Raw genomic sequence first — 5943 nt, forward strand, 5'->3', positions numbered from 1 at the left:
ATGAACTACCACACAGTCTTCCCTATCAAGTGCTCTGCCTATTCACCTGAAGCAGTCTCTGTGGCAAACTGGAACAATGCACACACCCTGATCCAAGAAACATGAAATACAGGTCTATCTAAACACACAGCTCCTTGAAACATCTAAATTTAAGCCCACTCGCCACCTCCTCAGATCTCAAGTACACAGGAGATAAGTTTATACACCTTGTACAGAAACTGGAGTTGTGTCATGTGCTTTCTAGACCAACTTCAGTAACACTTTCTTTTTAAAGATGTGTAAATATTACTCATTTAAGCTCAGTATACATCTCCTATCCAGGCTTCTCAGCTGCCAGTCATCTCCGAGATCAAGATAATCAGAAACAGTTTGTACTGATGGTCTTGCAAACACCAGATCAATCTTAAGAGGAAAAAAAGTGCCAACGGTGAGTTAGAATGCTGCACTGTTTGTGAACAGCACAGTAGTGGGGGACAATTAGTCAAGTCTAAAAAGAGTGGTTAACATTTGTATTTAGAACTATGTGACTATAGATACATGTCCCAAGAGATTTATTTGCCAAAAAACTCAAGAAAATTGCTAGAAGTTCGATATTTTATTTACAAAACCCTTCATTGTATCCCCCCCCTTTTTTTAAGCTAGGGAAAGGAAGGGTTTTTTATGTTGAAAAAGAGTACTTTAAACTTAGAATTTCCATTAAAAGGGAGCTTAAAATTAATCATAAAATTAAGACGTAAGTTCAGCCACCTCAGCTACACTTCAGCAAAGGAGAGAGCACTTTCTCTATGCAGTAAGCCCTTTTGATCCTGAAGTGTCTGGTTCATAGCACAGTCTGAGGCAAGAAAGTTATTCTGTGAATGTCTGCACCAGACAAAGGCCACAAGAAGGTCACGGAACAAGTGACTTCATGAGAGTGGTACCAAGCAGTGAGTTGCTTAGGTACTACAGCACGCAGGTCTGCAGTCACTGTACAAGATGTGTTCAGATACAAGGATTCCTGCAGCTGACAACCCCAGGCAGGAGTCACATGAGTACTTTTACTTGCCATTTTCCAGATTGCTTGTCTCATGCCCACTTCATTTTTGGTTTGCAACAAGGCATTTAGTCTGCTGACATGATTCACACCGTGAACTACCCCATACCCATCCCTCTGTAGAAAGCCAGCTGGTCAGAGCTGGGAGGAGTCAGCAAGGGCACTGCCTTTACTGCCCCTCTGCACAGTCCTTGTGAGATAAGTGCTGTTCCAGCAGGCTACCCTGCTCCACAGCACAGGTTTAGAAAGGGGTGTCCCTGACGTTCCCATGCCTGCCAGGCTGCCTGGGGGCTTATTTTCCTGTAAGCTCCCATTTTACTGCAGCGTCTTCTCCTGGGATAGGCTGTGGTCAGGCCGTTTAATTACAGTTTCCTAAATAAAGTACCAATAACCTTGTAAAATAGCATGGTCACAGGTCCCTGGAGAAATTCTCCTATTCCAAAGGAAGAAAAAAAATATTTCTCACTTAAAAAAAAAAGCAAAACGCTTTCCTCAAAGCCAAACTCAAACTTGACAACTGGTATGTACGCATCTTCAACTGGCTGTAAAGGAACAGATAACTGCGTAAGAAAATATTTTTTGCTACTTTCGTGTTTTTCCTAAACTGTGATAAACTACAGAATTCACACTGCTAAACTACTTAGTATAAACACTGAATTGCTTCTGAACAAAAAAAAATGTTAGTAAGTTACAAGCAGTATGGCACTAGTACGGTGCTAACACTGGCTTTAAAGAGTTCCTTAGCCAAGAGATTCAGAGGCTGATCCTGTGCTGTAATGAACCAGCGGTGCACAATGAGCCATCAGTGCTGGTAAGGCATTTCCCTTGGCCGTGAGGAAGAAAAGTAAGAGATTTCTGTCGCTATCTTACCACTGGTTAACATCCAGAGAAATCGAAAAAGTTCTGTCCACATCTGACAGCGGGCACTATCCTTCCTTATTTTGATTTTCTACCGTGCCTGAGGGGCTGTCAGATACCTTATGGGACACTTCAGTGCTGCAGACCCCTTGTCAGAACGGTGCCGCAGCCCACTGAGAGTCTGGTCTCAGGGGACAGTCATCCCAGCAAAGGCTCATTCGCTGTGCACGTGAAGTCTGTGCAAATGTCTGCACGAGGAAGACCAGGCTAAGAGGAACACTTCTCAGGAGCTTAGTTTCACACACGAGGTGCACAATAGATGCACCTGGGGGTGATTTTACAAAGCAGTCTGCACGTTCACAGCGCAGCCCCTACTCACTTGATGTCAAGCTGACAGCGTGCGTCCCTTCCGCAACGTCTGGGGCTGAGTGGCCAGAGAGGAACAGGACCAGGGCAGAATGAACTAGAGGTTCTAAAGCACATCCAGAGGGACACCACGGCAAAGGCGCTGACAGAAGCCTTTCCACATCCCCTTCAACTGCCTTAGCTTTCAGGCTGCCCCTTCCTCTTCCTGCCCCTTACCAGACCTAAGATTAAGGCAAGGCTCCTAGGGACAACCTTGCTTTCTGATACAGCTGACTCATTCTCAAACCACGGGCAGGGGAGAAGTGTACCACAAAGATTCTTATGTGATGTACAGTCACTGCAGAAAGGAACCAAAAGCCTGACTTCTCATGCTGCAGGAAATAGTTTTTTAGAAGGTGCTCAGAAACAATTCCTTCTTAAATTTTGGCTTGTAAGACATCCACTACCAATATGAGTCTTTAACATGAATATTCTTTTTGTAGAAGTGCAGAATTATCAATGAGACAGCTCAGTCGCTCTTAGATTCTTTATTTCCTCCTGATGTTTTAGTTTTTCAAAGAATCTGATCTTTCTACATGTCTAGGAGCAACAGAAACAGCATCTCTGTCAGCACCTGCAAAGAGATTCCATTTCTTGTTATTGCTGGAAGTCACTTTCAAACATTAGAACTATCACCAGACAATGAAAGTTCCACCTTTAGTGTGTACTCCAAGCCAGTAAGATCCAAATGTAAATATTTTGCCACCAACATTCGTTACTGCTGAAGGGGGCAGATTCTGTGGGTAGAAGAGGAAGAATTTACTTTAGAATATAAAATACACGTTGATCTATGTGCAGCTTCAGGCAGCATACGAGTTTTTTAGAAAGACTACAACAGCCTCCATAAACAATGTCTTCTCACTCCCTACTGAGTTGTTAGTCTAATAGACTGCTACTGTTTTTCTGAAGTGAGTGCTTGCAACTCAAAAAAAAAAAGAAAAAAAAAAGAAGAGATGAGTAATGTAGCACTCCTTTCATTAATTTACAGAAATTAAGACCCATTATTAGTCTCCCCCACAGCAGACATACATAAATTAACACAATCTAAGAGCTATGCAAAGGGCAAATCTAGTGTAATCATTTCTAACTAGATTGGGGGCTGCAGGCTGTTTGGGGCAAGATTAGTGCCATTGACCATCTATCTCACCCCACAATACGTTGTTTCAGCTTTGTTAACTGCTGCAAATCAACTGAGAGAGCCACTTCACACATCTATTCAGTGCCCCAAAGACTTCAAGATCTTGAACTGAAGTATCTTTTATACCTTATTTCAATGGCAGTTACTACAGCTCTACTCAATACTTAAGAAGAAAAGTTAAAAGTTGAACTTCAACATAAATCCTAGTAGTATGGCCTTTGAAAGAAAGAAAAAGGCTTCAGCTGTTTTGATAAGAACATATAAAAAAATCCTTACCTTGCTCTCACCAAGTTCTGAAATCTATTCGTGACAAAGTTATTCAGTTTACCAAGAACAACCAGCCTGTAAAGAAAACTCATATTAAGCTTGCCCTAAAACCCCAAGAGGTTAACAAATGTGACAGCCTTGTTATACCTGTGATTCAGTTCTTCCCCATCTTTCAATACCCCAGATGGCTTCATCGCTTCAACCAGCTTCTGAGTATGGATGCAGTCTATAGCCTTAGGAGGAGCCAAGCTAATCGGAGAAGTAATTCCATAATGCCTTTGAGGCTGGTTCTGCAGCTTAGAATTACTGTGGGAGAAAATAAAATACTGAAGACTTCACAGAAGAAAAAAAAAAACAACCTTACTGGAAAACATCCTTCAGTTTACAGGTTTCCAAATCAATGTCTGTTCTTTTACCCAGCATTAATATAAATGAGAAAAAAATTGTCCTGCTTATGATTTTTAGATAACTTGACCTAACTTAGAAGTCACAACTACTTTTTCAAAAATATCTGTGCATGTAAGAAAAGATCTAAGTTGCTACCAACTTACTTGCATTGCTCTAGACAGTTAGAACCGATCACCAGGAAATGAAAAGGTTTGAAATCCACTAAGGGTGACGCTACACACAGCAGAAGTTTTGGACACATTTCGGTTTCGTATCAGTTTTGATTTAAGGATATTCCCATCAGCTTCCTGCTAACATTAAATAAGACCATTTAACGCTGGCTTCTTTTAGTTAAATGTATTTGCTGTGCTTCTGATTCTGGAAGGGCATTGCAGCTGGTTGTAGAGGAAGGACATATAACAAAGTGATCTGTTAAAGAGCTGATGCAGTAAATTCAGCATTGCCTTGGTTTTGTTTATGGAAGAGTATGAATGGAAATATCAACCAATCTGCACCTAATTTTGCTAGGAGAGCCTCACGCACTAAACACAGTGTTCAGTTTTTAGAGTTCAGAGGCTTAGCTGTACATACATCTGTTTGGTCTAAACCCAAGAGATGTACATCAGCATATAAAGCAGCAGAAGTTAAGCTTCGTATGCAGAGGGTGCTCAAACCTGGCTTAGCCAGCTCACTGCCCAGTTAGGCTGAGCAGGACACCAGGCACCTGGGTTTGGAGCCCCCGGAACTCCAATTATAGCAAGGCATAATTTGTGCCTGCAACCCTCTGCTTGCCCTGCGTGTTTAGACTTATTTGCAATCAGAAGCAGCACAGGACTGACATGGCAGGACAACATTAAATTAAAGGCAGCATTTGCACAGAACCCTTGCTTTAGAAAGGGAAAAATGGAGAAGAAACCCTACTTTGCATTACCAGCTGAAACCAGGAGAGAGAAAGGAGCGGGACAGGAGGGAAGCACTGTACTTAACGATCAAGGGTCTCTACAGAAACACCAGTAGCAAAAGGGGGAAGACGCATTAAAAGGTCTGTACAACTCATCACGCTTGTCAGACCCTAAGGCTAAAGGGATTAATGATGCCATTATTCAAACTGGCTCTTTTTCTACTTCACAGCCAGCCAGCCTCAAATATTAGATGGGTTAGTCACAGAATCATAGAATGGTTTGGGCTGGAAGGGACCTTAAAGATCATCTAGTTCCAACCCCCTGCCATGGGCACGGACACCTTGCACTAGCCCAGGTTGCCCAAAGCCCCGTCCAACCTGGCCTTGAACCCTTCCAGGGAGGGGGCAGCCACAGCTTCTCTGGGCAACCTGTGCCAGGGCCTCACCACCCTCACAGGGAAGAGTTTCTTTCTTACATCTAACCTAAATCTGCCCTCTTTCAGTTTGAAACTCTCACCCCTCATCCTATCACTACACTCCCTGATAAAGAGTCACTCACAGGAGCCCCTGCCCCACTACCACACACCCCCCCGACCCAATACAGCTGTGAAGGGTTTTAATATCGATACAAGCTGTTGATTCTTGGTTTGTTGGTCAAAGATCTGCTGGCATAAGAAACATTTCAAAGCAATCTCCTGCTTTGGCTTCGATGAAGAATTATGCTTGAACCATACAAATGAACTAAGAGGAAGGGCAATACAACCCATTTTCTGTGCAAACCTTAGCAAAGCCCAACTCTGACCCCATCTGCACATTTTTACAGTGGAACCGTCCTGACTCTTCCACCCAAAGAAAGTGACTATAGAAATTAGTGCAGCAGAAACACTGGGATTGCCCCAGGCATCATGAAAACAAGGAACCTGGAACAGAATTCACCAAGGAGACAGGAACTGC

General features: G+C 42.9%; 1 pseudogene; it reads right to left on the reverse strand.

Annotated features, from left to right (window-relative positions):
* Positions 1 to 285: 285 nt before the first annotated feature.
* On the reverse strand, positions 286 to 4350 carry LOC141915689 (poly(A) polymerase gamma-like; annotated as a pseudogene).
* Positions 4351 to 5943: the final 1593 nt, after the last annotated feature.

This window comes from Strix aluco, chromosome 27 (genome assembly GCF_031877795.1).
Source record: "Strix aluco isolate bStrAlu1 chromosome 27, bStrAlu1.hap1, whole genome shotgun sequence".
NCBI classification, from domain to species: domain Eukaryota; kingdom Metazoa; phylum Chordata; class Aves; order Strigiformes; family Strigidae; genus Strix; species Strix aluco.